This window comes from Labeo rohita, unplaced genomic scaffold, assembly GCF_022985175.1.
Source record: "Labeo rohita strain BAU-BD-2019 unplaced genomic scaffold, IGBB_LRoh.1.0 scaffold_85, whole genome shotgun sequence".
Lineage (NCBI taxonomy): Eukaryota > Metazoa > Chordata > Actinopteri > Cypriniformes > Cyprinidae > Labeo > Labeo rohita.
The window spans coordinates 600466-613213 of record NW_026129799.1 but is presented as its reverse complement, the minus strand read 5'-3'; the positions used below and the strand labels follow the sequence as shown (position 1 = coordinate 613213).

The 12748-nt window shown below is 40.8% G+C and overlaps 12 non-coding genes across 12 annotated transcripts; 4 read left to right on the top strand and 8 right to left on the bottom strand.

The window, feature by feature from the left end:
• Window positions 1-1002: 1002 nt before the first annotated feature.
• On the bottom strand, window positions 1003-1075 carry trnav-cac (transfer RNA valine (anticodon CAC)). The gene has a single exon. It is a non-coding gene; the product is annotated as a tRNA-Val (tRNA).
• Window positions 1076-1385: 310 nt separating this feature from the next.
• On the bottom strand, window positions 1386-1458 carry trnav-cac (transfer RNA valine (anticodon CAC)). The gene has a single exon. It is a non-coding gene; the product is annotated as a tRNA-Val (tRNA).
• Window positions 1459-1577: 119 nt separating this feature from the next.
• trnav-aac (transfer RNA valine (anticodon AAC)) lies at window positions 1578-1650 on the bottom strand. Its single transcript has one exon. It is a non-coding gene; the product is annotated as a tRNA-Val (tRNA).
• A 220-nt stretch (window positions 1651-1870) lies between these two features.
• trnav-uac (transfer RNA valine (anticodon UAC)) lies at window positions 1871-1943 on the bottom strand. The gene has a single exon. It is a non-coding gene; the product is annotated as a tRNA-Val (tRNA).
• Window positions 1944-4733: 2790 nt separating this feature from the next.
• Window positions 4734-4806, bottom strand: trnav-cac (transfer RNA valine (anticodon CAC)). The gene has a single exon. It is a non-coding gene; the product is annotated as a tRNA-Val (tRNA).
• Window positions 4807-5117: 311 nt separating this feature from the next.
• trnav-cac (transfer RNA valine (anticodon CAC)) lies at window positions 5118-5190 on the bottom strand. Its single transcript has one exon. It is a non-coding gene; the product is annotated as a tRNA-Val (tRNA).
• A 119-nt stretch (window positions 5191-5309) lies between these two features.
• trnav-aac (transfer RNA valine (anticodon AAC)) lies at window positions 5310-5382 on the bottom strand. Its single transcript has one exon. It is a non-coding gene; the product is annotated as a tRNA-Val (tRNA).
• A 198-nt stretch (window positions 5383-5580) lies between these two features.
• On the bottom strand, window positions 5581-5653 carry trnav-uac (transfer RNA valine (anticodon UAC)). Its single transcript has one exon. It is a non-coding gene; the product is annotated as a tRNA-Val (tRNA).
• A 4983-nt stretch (window positions 5654-10636) lies between these two features.
• Window positions 10637-10709, top strand: trnav-uac (transfer RNA valine (anticodon UAC)). The gene has a single exon. It is a non-coding gene; the product is annotated as a tRNA-Val (tRNA).
• Window positions 10710-10942: 233 nt separating this feature from the next.
• On the top strand, window positions 10943-11015 carry trnav-aac (transfer RNA valine (anticodon AAC)). Its single transcript has one exon. It is a non-coding gene; the product is annotated as a tRNA-Val (tRNA).
• Window positions 11016-11134: 119 nt separating this feature from the next.
• trnav-cac (transfer RNA valine (anticodon CAC)) lies at window positions 11135-11207 on the top strand. The gene has a single exon. It is a non-coding gene; the product is annotated as a tRNA-Val (tRNA).
• A 105-nt stretch (window positions 11208-11312) lies between these two features.
• On the top strand, window positions 11313-11385 carry trnav-aac (transfer RNA valine (anticodon AAC)). Its single transcript has one exon. It is a non-coding gene; the product is annotated as a tRNA-Val (tRNA).
• Window positions 11386-12748: the final 1363 nt, after the last annotated feature.

Here is a 12748-nt window from a genome sequence, read left to right as displayed (position 1 = left end):
TTTGCGTGTAGCCTAGCCTACTGGGCGTCTACTATAGATCAGTCATGAATAGGTCGAAATGAAAGTTGAGAAAATTATGATATATCTTGTATACCTTATGATATGTTGAATAATATTTAGCTATGATGTATGTCTGCATTGTATTTATTGTTTTTATTTATTTATTTATTGTTTTTTGTTAATAATTCATTGTTATTGCCTGTACTGTAAGAATGTCTATGTATTATACTTTGTTCATACTGTATTTTGTTTTTAATAATAATAATAATAATAATAATAATAATAATAATAATAATAATAATAATAAACTAGAAAGAAATGCTTAATATTAACCTGAAGTTTCTGTTACTGTATTAAAACTAAGATAAAGGAATCAGATCTTTAGTGGTTTAAAGTGATATGATGAACTGGAGTTATACTGTTATTCCACACTAACTGGACATATACCGTTCTTCCACATTTCAGAAATATAAATCACAATAACTTTTGATTTTTAATACTGACACTGAAAAATGTTATCTCCTTAGAATTGAGAAGCTTTTGTTGTCTATTTTCAAGTAAAATAAAAATATATAATATAATGTTCACAATCCAAATGAAAAAAATCTTATTACTCAAAATGTGAAAATATGGACTTGTATGGTTCTTCGTCTCAAGGCCTCAATTAATGACCTAATCAAACAGACAAGGAACACTATAAATCAGTAGCAAAATTTGCTAGGGCTGTATGTTGTTTAAGGGTTGGCATCATCTGAAGTCCTCTGAGGGGTTGACATCATCTCTTCTTAAGTGTTCTGGATCCAGACTGAAGCTTGTGAATTCCTAGTTACCACGGGATGTCAATCCCATGGTAGAAACGGAGAACCGAAACAGAGCACTTTGACTTTTGCATCAACTACACCTTTAGTGATTGTCTTCACGCCTCTCGGCAGCAAGGCCTTTTTGGTGTTGAGATGCTCCGCAACAGAAACCTCGTTAAACAGTTGTGGAAAAGAGGCAGGCTGTTCCCGCCCAGTTTCGAACTGGGGACCTTTCGCGTGTGAGGCGAACGTGATAACCACTACACTACGGAAACTTTGCAGCCACGGAGAGAACGAAATCTTTAGGTGCACACTTGGTGAAACGCGTATAAAGGTAAAGAGATCTAAATCCCACTGACGTAGCAAAGAGTTCATGCTTTTTTCTTTCAAAGAACAGAGAGCAGATGTTTCTGCTCGGTTTCGAACCGAGGACCTTTCGCGTGTTAGGCGAACGTGACACTACACTCACACTACAGAAACTCAGACTGAAGCTGCCAACATCTCTTGGCGGCGAGGCCTTTGTTGTGTTGCGTAAGAAGGCAAAAGAGCCCGAATTTAAGGAATTTAGGAAAAATCGCAACTGGTTGTTTCCGCCCAGTTTCGAACTGGGGACCTTTCGCGTGTGAGGCGAACGTGATAACCACTACACTACGGAAACCTGTGTCGACGACCCAGCCCGAAGTCTCCTGGTGCACGCTTTCAGGAAAGCGAACCAAGGAAAAGCAAATCCCCTCTGGCGTCGCAAACCGTTTATGTTTTCCCTCAAAAGCTAGACGCTGTTTCTGCTCGGTTTCGAACCGAGGACCTTTCGCGTGTTAGGCGAACGTGATGACCACTACACTACAGAAACCCTGGAGCAGCAGCACGTGCTCTTTCAAAGAAAGATGGGACCCTAATCTGGACCCTAATCTGCCATCCAAGCATATTGACCAAGGACCTCATTCGCTGTGGCAGTCTGCGCAGAGTTCCTTAATACACTTGCCTTCACCTACCTCGAAAGTGAGGCCTTTGCAGCGTGGACCACCGGCTTACCAATTCCGGCACAGACAGAAAAAAAAAAGGGAACCGTTTGTTTCCGCCCAGTTTCGAACTGGGGACCTTTCGCGTGTAAGGCGAACGTGATAACCGCTACACTACGGAAACCTGCAGTTGGGGGCGAGTGTTACCTTTCCAGCGCACGCTTTTTGGAAAGCAAAAAGGACTACGGACCGCGTTTGCTCCTCAAACCGAGCGGTTTTCTTTTCCATTCCTATGCGGGACGCCTCAGTGGTAGCTTCTTTTTTTCAGTCCTTTTTATTTATTTATGAAGATTTTATACCACAGAGAGGTCCTGCAAGCGCACTGGCCGCCCGTTCATCCAAATTACCTGGGTAATAGAACCGAGTCTGTGGGCGTGGCAGTCCCCGCTGGTTAGCGTATCTTAACATTTGCAGTCGAATGTGAGCACTTGCCCACTCAAGTCGGTTACGACGACGAACTGCAGTCAGGTCGAGACCCCGATGAGGACGACGAGCATGCAGATGAGCTTCCTGAGACGGTTTCTAACAGTTTGTGCAGAAATTCTTTGCTTATGCAAACCGATTTTTGCAGCAGCTGTCCGGGTGGCTGGTCTCAGATGATCTTGGAGGTGAAGATGCTGGATGTGGGGGTCCTGGGCTGGTGTGCTTACACGTGGTCTGTGGTTGTGAGGCCGGTTGGATGTACTGCCAAATTCTCTGAAACGCCTTAAGGTAGAGAAATGAACATTCAGTTGACGGGTAACAGCTCTGGTGGACATTCCTGCAGTCAGCATGCCAGTTGCACGCTCCCTCAAAATTTGCAGCATCTGTGGCATTGTGCTGTGTGCTAAAACGGCACATTTTAGAGTGGCCTTTCATTGTGGCCAGCCTAAGGCACACCTGTGCAATAATCATGCTGTCTAATCAGCATCTTGATATGCCACACCTGTGAGGCGGATGGATTATCTCTGCAAAGAAGTGGTGCTCACTTACACAGATTTAGACAGATTTGTGAACAATATTTGAAAGAAATAGGCCTGTTGTGTACATAGAAAAGTCTTAGATCTTTGAGTTCAGCTCATGAAAAATGGGGGCAAAAACAAAAGTGTTGCGTTTATCAGTTTGGTCAGCGTATTTAGTAGTAGCTTACTAGTGGTGACTATGTCAAGTTGATGTACGTATGGCAGAGATGTGTGGTAAAGATCAATTGAGTGTGTGCCACGAACAACCGTATAAGTCCAAAAAAACAAAAAATGAGATAACCATGTGACATTAATTGTATGTGTGAACTTTGTATACAGAAACAGTTTGGGGATATTTTCGCGCGACCAAGAGTCTGCATTTTAAACGTTAAAATAGCGTCACGCGGAAAAACCGTTTATGTCCACAAAGAAGAATGGAGATGCCGCTTGCTGTCATGTCCGCTTCGGACATTAAAAGGCAAAACCTCGGCAAAAAAAAGGGAGCCGACATGACCAAATGGAAGGACAGAGTAAGGAAGGCTTTGAGGGATGCTGGAAAACCATATTTGACTCGAAGAGGAGAACAAAAACCAGGGAAAAATCCACCCAAACTGCTGAGTGGAAGAACCGTATATGTGATGTGATCTCTCTCTCTCTCTCTCTCTCTCTCTGAACGCGCTAAACACCGCATAAACAGTTAACCTATCAAAAGAAAACCACATACCATATATAATAAAGCTGTATTCTTTCATATTTCCCGCCAGTCCTGTGTAAAGTATGGCAAGCAGAGTTTATTTGTTTATTTATTTATTTATATCGTGAGATGGCAGAGCGCGAGAACAGTTTGAAGTAGTATATACACAGGTGCGCTGCGCCAGCTTTTCTAAATAAACGACAAGGTGCACTATTGGAGCTATCTAAACATACAAGAAGTGATCAAAGATATCCTATCTGACTAACTTGTTACAGTTATATTTGCGTGTAGCCTAGCCTACTGGGCGTCTACTATAGATCAGTCATGAATAGGTCGAAATGAAAGTTGAGAAAATTATGATATATCTTGTATACCTTATGATATGTTGAATAATATTTAGCTATGATGTATGTCTGCATTGTATTTATTGTTTTTATTTATTTATTTATTGTTTTTTGTTAATAATTCATTGTTATTGCCTGTACTGTAAGAATGTCTATGTATTATACTTTGTTCATTTGTATTTTGTTTTTTATTAATAATAATAATAATAATAATAATAATAATAATAATAATAATAATAAACTAGAAAGAAATGCTTAATATTAACCTGAAGTTTCTGTTACTGTATTAAAACTAAGATAAAGGAATCAGATCTTTAGTGGTTTAAAGTGATATGATGAACTGGAGTTATACTGTTATTCCACACTAACTGGACATATACCGTTCTTCCACATTTCAGAAATATAAATCACAATAACTTTTGATTTTTAATACTGACACTGAAAAATGTTATCTCCTTAGAATTGAGAAGCTTTTGTTGTCTATTTTCAAGTAAAATAAAAATATATAATATAATGTTCACAATCCAAATGAAAAAAATCTTATTACTCAAAATGTGAAAATATGGACTTGTATGGTTCTTCGTCTCAAGGCCTCAATTAATGACCTAATCAAACAGACAAGGAACACTATAAATCAGTAGCAAAATTTGCTAGGGCTGTATGTTGTTTAAGGGTTGGCATCATCTGAAGTCCTCTGAGGGGTTGACATCATCTCTTCTTAAGTGTTCTGGATCCAGACTGAAGCTTGTGAATTCCTAGTTACCACGGGATGTCAATCCCATGGTAGAAACGGAGAACCGAAACAGAGCACTTTGACTTTTGCATCAACTACACCTTTAGTGATTGTCTTCACGCCTCTCGGCAGCAAGGCCTTTTTGGTGTTGAGATGCTCCGCAACAGAAACCTCGTTAAACAGTTGTGGAAAAGAGGCAGGCTGTTCCCGCCCAGTTTCGAACTGGGGACCTTTCGCGTGTGAGGCGAACGTGATAACCACTACACTACGGAAACTTTGCAGCCACGGAGAGAACGAAATCTTTAGGTGCACACTTGGTGAAACGCGTATAAAGGTAAAGAGATCTAAATCCCACTGACGTAGCAAAGAGTTCATGCTTTTTTTTCTTTCAAAGAACAGAGAGCAGATGTTTCTGCTCGAACCGAGAACCGAGGACCTTTCGCGTGTTAGGCGAACGTGATGGCCACTACACTACAGAAACTCAGACTGAAGCTGCCAACATCTCTTGGCCGGCGAGGCCTTTGTTGTGTTGCGTAAGAAGGCAAAAGAGCCCGGCTTAAGGAATTTAGGAAAAATCGCAACTGGTTGTTTCCGCCCAGTTTCGAACTGGGGACCTTTCGCGTGTGAGGCGAACGTGATAACCACTACACTACGGAAACCTGTGTCGACGACCCAGCCCGAAGTCTCCTGGTGCACGCTTTCAGGAAAGCGAACCAAGGAAAAGCAAATCCCCTCTGGCGTCGCAAACCGTTTATGTTTTCCCTCAAAAGCTAGACGCTGTTTCTGCTCGGTTTCGAACCGAGGACCTTTCGCGTGTTAGGCGAACGTGATGACCACTACACTACAGAAACCCTGGAGCAGCAGCACGTGCTCTTTCAAAGAAAGATGGGACCCTAATCTGCCATCCAAGCATATTGACAATCCTCACGAGTCTGCGCAGAGTTCCTTAATACACTTGCCTTCACCTACCTCGAAAGTGAGGCCTTTGCAGCGTGGACCACCGGCTTACCAATTCCGGCACAGACAGAGTGGAAAAAAAGGGAACCGTTTGTTTCCGCCCAGTTTCGAACTGGGGACCTTTCGCGTGTAAGGCGAACGTGATAACCGCTACACTACGGAAACCTGCAGTTGGGGGCGAGTGTTACCTTTCCAGCGCACGCTTTTTGGAAAGCAAAAAGGACTACGGACCGCGTTTGCTCCTCAAACCGAGCGGTTTTCTTTTCCATTCCTATGCGGGACGCCTCAGTGGTAGCTTCTTTTTTCAGTCCTTTTTATTTATTTATGAAGATTTTATACCACAGAGAGGTCCTGCAAGCGCACTGGCCGCCCGTTCATCCAAATTACCTGGGTAATAGAACCGAGTCTGTGGGCGTGGCAGTCCCCGCTGGTTAGCGTATCTTAACATTTGCAGTCGAATGTGAGCACTTGCCCACTCAAGTCGGTTACGACGACGAACTGCAGTCAGGTCGAGACCCCGATGAGGACGACGAGCATGCAGATGAGCTTCCTGAGACGGTTTCTAACAGTTTGTGCAGAAATTCTTTGCTTATGCAAACCGATTTTTGCAGCAGCTGTCCGGGTGGCTGGTCTCAGATGATCTTGGAGGTGAAGATGCTGGATGTGGGGGTCCTGGGCTGGTGTGCTTACACGTGGTCTGTGGTTGTGAGGCCGGTTGGATGTACTGCCAAATTCTCTGAAACGCCTTAAGGTAGAGAAATGAACATTCAGTTGACGGGTAACAGCTCTGGTGGACATTCCTGCAGTCAGCATGCCAGTTGCACGCTCCCTCAAAATTTGCAGCATCTGTGGCATTGTGCTGTGTGCTAAAACGGCACATTTTAGAGTGGCCTTTCATTGTGGCCAGCCTAAGGCACACCTGTGCAATAATCATGCTGTCTAATCAGCATCTTGATATGCCACACCTGTGAGGCGGATGGATTATCTCTGCAAAGAAGTGGTGCTCACTTACACAGATTTAGACAGATTTGTGAACAATATTTGAAAGAAATAGGCCTGTTGTGTACATAGAAAAGTCTTAGATCTTTGAGTTCAGCTCATGAAAAATGGGGGCAAAAACAAAAGTGTTGCGTTTATCAGTTTGGTCAGCGTATTTAGTAGTAGCTTACTAGTGGTGACTATGTCAAGTTGATGTACGTATGGCAGAGATGTGTGGTAAAGATCAATTGAGTGTGTGCCACGAACAACCGTATAAGTCCAAAAAAACAAAAAATGAGATAACCATGTGACATTAATTGTATGTGTGAACTTTGTATACAGAAACAGTTTGGGGATATTTTCGCGCGACCAAGAGTCTGCATTTTAAACGTTAAAATAGCGTCACGCGGAAAAACCGTTTATGTCCACAAAGAAGAATGGAGATGCCGCTTGCTGTCATGTCCGCTTCGGACATTAAAAGGCAAAACCTCGGCAAAAAAAAGGGAGCCGACATGACCAAATGGAAGGACAGAGTAAGGAAGGCTTTGAGGGATGCTGGAAAACCATATTTGACTCGAAGAGGAGAACAAAAACCAGGGAAAAATCCACCCAAACTGCTGAGTGGAAGAACCGTATATGTGATGTGATCTCTCTCTCTCTCTCTCTCTCTGAACGCGCTAAACACCGCATAAACAGTTAACCTATCAAAATAAACCACATACCATATATAATAAAGCTGTATTCTTTCATATTTCCCGCCAGTCCTGTGTAAAGTATGGCAAGCAGAGTTTATTTGTTTATTTATTTATTTATATCGTGAGATGGCAGAGCGCGAGAACAGTTTGAAGTAGTATATACACAGGTGCGCTGCGCCAGCTTTTCTAAATAAACGACAAGGTGCACTATTGGAGCTATCTAAACATACAAGAAGTGATCAAAGATATCCTATCTGACTAACTTGTTACAGTTATATTTGCGTGTAGCCTAGCCTACTGGGCGTCTACTATAGATCAGTCATGAATAGGTCGAAATGAAAGTTGAGAAAATTATGATATATCTTGTATACCTTATGATATGTTGAATAATATTTAGCTATGATGTATGTCTGCATTGTATTTATTGTTTTTATTTATTTATTTATTGTTTTTTGTTAATAATTCATTGTTATTGCCTGTACTGTAAGAATGTCTATGTATTATACTTTGTTCATACTGTATTTTGTTTTTAAATAATAATAATAATAATAATAATAATAATAATAATAAACTAGAAAGAAATGCTTAATATTAACCTGAAGTTTCTGTTACTGTATTAAAACTAAGATAAAGGAATCAGATCTTTAGTGGTTTAAAGTGATATGATGAACTGGAGTTATACTGTTATTCCACACTAACTGGACATATACCGTTCTTCCACATTTCAGAAATATAAATCACAATAACTTTTGATTTTTAATACTGACACTGAAAAATGTTATCTCCTTAGAATTGATGTTGTTTAAGGGTTGGCATCATCTGAAGTCCTCTGAGGGGTTGACATCATCTCTGACATCCCGTGGTAACTAGGAATTCACAAGCTTCAGTCTGGATCCAGAACACTTAAGAAGAGATGATGTCAACCCCTCAGAGGACTTCAGATGATGCCAACCCTTAAACAACATACAGCCCTAGCAAATTTTGCTACTGATTTATAGTGTTCCTTGTCTGTTTGATTAGGTCATTAATTGAGGCCTTGAGACGAAGAACCATACAAGTCCATATTTTCACATTTTGAGTAATAAGATTTTTTTCATTTGGATTGTGAACATTATATTATATATTTTTATTTTACTTGAAAATAGACAACAAAAGCTTCTCAATTCTAAGGAGATAACATTTTTCAGTGTCAGTATTAAAAATCAAAAGTTATTGTGATTTATATTTCTGAAATGTGGAAGAACGGTATATGTCCAGTTAGTGTGGAATAACAGTATAACTCCAGTTCATCATATCACTTTAAACCACTAAAGATCTGATTCCTTTATCTTAGTTTTAATACAGTAACAGAAAACTTCAGGGTTAATTTATTAAGCATTTATTATTATTATTATTATTATTATTATTATTATTATTATTATTATTATTTAAAAACAAAATACAGTATGAACAAAGTATAATACATAGACATTCTTACAGTACAGGCAATAACAATGAATTATTAACAAAAAACAATAAATAAATAAATAAAAACAATAAATACAATGCAGACATACATCATAGCTAAATATTATTCAACATATCATAAGGTATACAAGATATATCATAATTTTCTCAACTTTCATTTCGACCTATTCATGACTGATCTATAGTAGACGCCCAGTAGGCTAGGCTACACGCAAATATAACTGTAACAAGTTAGTCAGATAGGATATCTTTGATCACTTCTTGTATGTTTAGATAGCTCCAATAGTGCACCTTGTCGTTTATTTAGAAAAGCTGGCGCAGCGCACCTGTGTATATACTACTTCAAACTGTTCTCGCGCTCTGCCATCTCACGATATAAATAAATAAATAAACAATAAACTCTGCTTGCCATACTTTACACAGGACTGGCGGGAAATATGAAAGAATACAGCTTTATTATATATGGTATGTGGTTTATTTTGATAGGTTAACTGTTTATGCGGTGTTTAGCGCGTTCAGAGAGAGAGAGAGAGAGAGAGAGAGAGATCACATCACATATACGGTTCTTCCACTCAGCAGTTTGGGTGGATTTTTCCCTGGTTTTTGTTCTCCTCTTCGAGTCAAATATGGTTTTCCAGCATCCCTCAAAGCCTTCCTTACTCTGTCCTTCCATTTGGTCATGTCGGCTCCCTTTTTTTTTTGCCGAGGTTTTGCCTTTTAATGTCCGAAGCGGACATGACAGCAAGCGGCATCTCCATTCTTCTTTGTGGACATAAACGGTTTTTCCGCGTGACGCTATTTTAACGTTTAAAATGCAGACTCTTGGTCGCGCGAAAATATCCCCAAACTGTTTCTGTATACAAAGTTCACACATACAATTAATGTCACATGGTTATCTCATTTTTTGTTTTTTTGGACTTATACGGTTGTTCGTGGCACACACTCAATTGATCTTTACCACACATCTCTGCCATACGTACATCAACTTGACATAGTCACCACTAGTAAGCTACTACTAAATACGCTGACCAAACTGATAAACGCAACACTTTTGTTTTTGCCCCCATTTTTCATGAGCTGAACTCAAAGATCTAAGACTTTTCTATGTACACAACAGGCCTATTTCTTTCAAATATTGTTCACAAATCTGTCTAAATCTGTGTAAGTGAGCACCACTTCTTTGCAGAGATAATCCATCCGCCTCACAGGTGTGGCATATCAAGATGCTGATTAGACAGCATGATTATTGCACAGGTGTGCCTTAGGCTGGCCACAATGAAAGGCCACTCTAAAATGTGCCGTTTTAGCACACAGCACAATGCCACAGATGCTGCAAATTTTGAGGGAGCGTGCAACTGGCATGCTGACTGCAGGAATGTCCACCAGAGCTGTTACCCGTCAACTGAATGTTCATTTCTCTACCTTAAGGCGTTTCAGAGAATTTGGCAGTACATCCAACCGGCCTCACAACCACAGACCACGTGTAAGCACACCAGCCCAGGACCCCCACATCCAGCATCTTCACCTCCAAGATCATCTGAGACCAGCCACCCGGACAGCTGCTGCAAAAATCGGTTTGCATAAGCAAAGAATTTCTGCACAAACTGTTAGAAACCGTCTCAGGAAGCTCATCTGCATGCTCGTCGTCCTCATCGGGGTCTCGACCTGACTGCAGTTCGTCGTCGTAACCGACTTGAGTGGGCAAGTGCTCACATTCGACTGCAAATGTTAAGATACGCTAACCAGCGGGGACTGCCACGCCCACAGACTCGGTTCTATTACCCAGGTAATTTGGATGAACGGGCGGCCAGTGCGCTTGCAGGACCTCTCTGTGGTATAAAATCTTCATAAATAAATAAAAAGGACTGAAAAAAGAAGCTACCACTGAGGCGTCCCGCATAGGAATGGAAAAGAAAACCGCTCGGTTTGAGGAGCAAACGCGGTCCGTAGTCCTTTTTGCTTTCCAAAAAGCGTGCGCTGGAAAGGTAACACTCGCCCCCAACTGCAGGTTTCCGTAGTGTAGCGGTTATCACGTTCGCCTTACACGCGAAAGGTCCCCAGTTCGAAACTGGGCGGAAACAAACGGTTCCCTTTTTTTCCACTCTGTCTGTGCCGGAATTGGTAAGCCGGTGGTCCACGCTGCAAAGGCCTCACTTTCGAGGTAGGTGAAGGCAAGGTGAAGGAAAGTGCGCAGACTGCCACAGCGAATGAGCTCTGTCCTGTGGTCGGTGGGATCCGTGAGGATTGTCAATATGCTTGGATGGCAGATTAGGGTCCCATCTTTCTTTGAAAGAGCACGTGCTGCTGCTCCAGGGTTTCTGTAGTGTAGTGGTCATCACGTTCGCCTAACACGCGAAAGGTCCTCGGTTCGAAACCGAGCAGAAACAGCGTCTAGCTTTTGAGGGAAAACATAAACGGTTTGCGACGCCAGAGGGGATTTGCTTTTCCTTGGTTCGCTTTCCTGAAAGCGTGCACCAGGAGACTTCGGGCTGGGTCGCCGACACAGGTTTCCGTAGTGTAGTGGTTATCACGTTCGCCTCACACGCGAAAGGTCCCCAGTTCGAAACTGGGCGGAAACAACCAGTTGCGATTTTTCCTAAATTCCTTAAGCCGGGCTCTTTTGCCTTCTTACGCAACACAACAAAGGCCTCGCCGGCCAAGAGATGTTGGCAGCTTCAGTCTGAGTTTCTGTAGTGTAGTGGCCATCACGTTCGCCTAACACGCGAAAGGTCCTCGGTTCGAAACCGAGCAGAAACATCTGCTCTCTGTTCTTTGAAAGAAAAAAGCATGAACTCTTTGCTACGTCAGTGGGATTTAGATCTCTTTACCTTTATACGCGTTTCACCAAGTGTGCACCTAAAGATTTCGTTCTCTCCGTGGCTGCGAAGTTTCCAGAGTGTAGTGATTATCACGTTTGCCTCACACGCGAAAGGTCCCCAGTTCGAAACTAGGCGGGAACAGCCTGCCTCTTTTCCACAACTGTTTAACGAGGTTTCTGTTGCGGAGCATCTCAACACCAAAAAGGCCTTGCTGCCGAGAGGCGTGAAGACAATCACTAAAGGTGTAGTTGATGCAAAAGTCAAAGTGCTCTGTTTCGGTTCTCCGTTTCTACCATGGGATTGACATCCCGTGGTAACTAGGAATTCACAAGCTTCAGTCTGGATCCAGAACACTTAAGAAGAGATGATGTCAACCCCTCAGAGGACTTCAGATGATGCCAACCCTTAAACAACATACAGCCCTAGCAAATTTTGCTACTGATTTATAGTGTTCCTTGTCTGTTTGATTAGGTCATTAATTGAGGCCTTGAGACGAAGAACCATACAAGTCCATATTTTCACATTTTGAGTAATAAGATTTTTTTCATTTGGATTGTGAACATTATATTATATATTTTTATTTTACTTGAAAATAGACAACAAAAGCTTCTCAATTCTAAGGAGATAACATTTTTCAGTGTCAGTATTAAAAATCAAAAGTTATTGTGATTTATATTTCTGAAATGTGGAAGAACGGTATATGTCCAGTTAGTGTGGAATAACAGTATAACTCCAGTTCATCATATCACTTTAAACCACTAAAGATCTGATTCCTTTATCTTAGTTTTAATACAGTAACAGAAACTTCAGGTTAATATTAAGCATTTCTTTCTAGTTTATTATTATTATTATTATTATTATTATTATTATTATTATTATTATTTAAAAACAAAATACAGTATGAACAAAGTATAATACATAGACATTCTTACAGTACAGGCAATAACAATGAATTATTAACAAAAAACAATAAATAAATAAATAAAAACAATAAATACAATGCAGACATACATCATAGCTAAATATTATTCAACATATCATAAGGTATACAAGATATATCATAATTTTCTCAACTTTCATTTCGACCTATTCATGACTGATCTATAGTAGACGCCCAGTAGGCTAGGCTACACGCAAATATAACTGTAACAAGTTAGTCAGATAGGATATCTTTGAAATAAACAAATAAACTCTGCTTGCCATACTTTACACAGGACTGGCGGGAAATATGAAAGAATACAGCTTTATTATATATGGTATGTGGTTTATTTTGATAGGTTAACTGTTTATGCGGTGTTTAG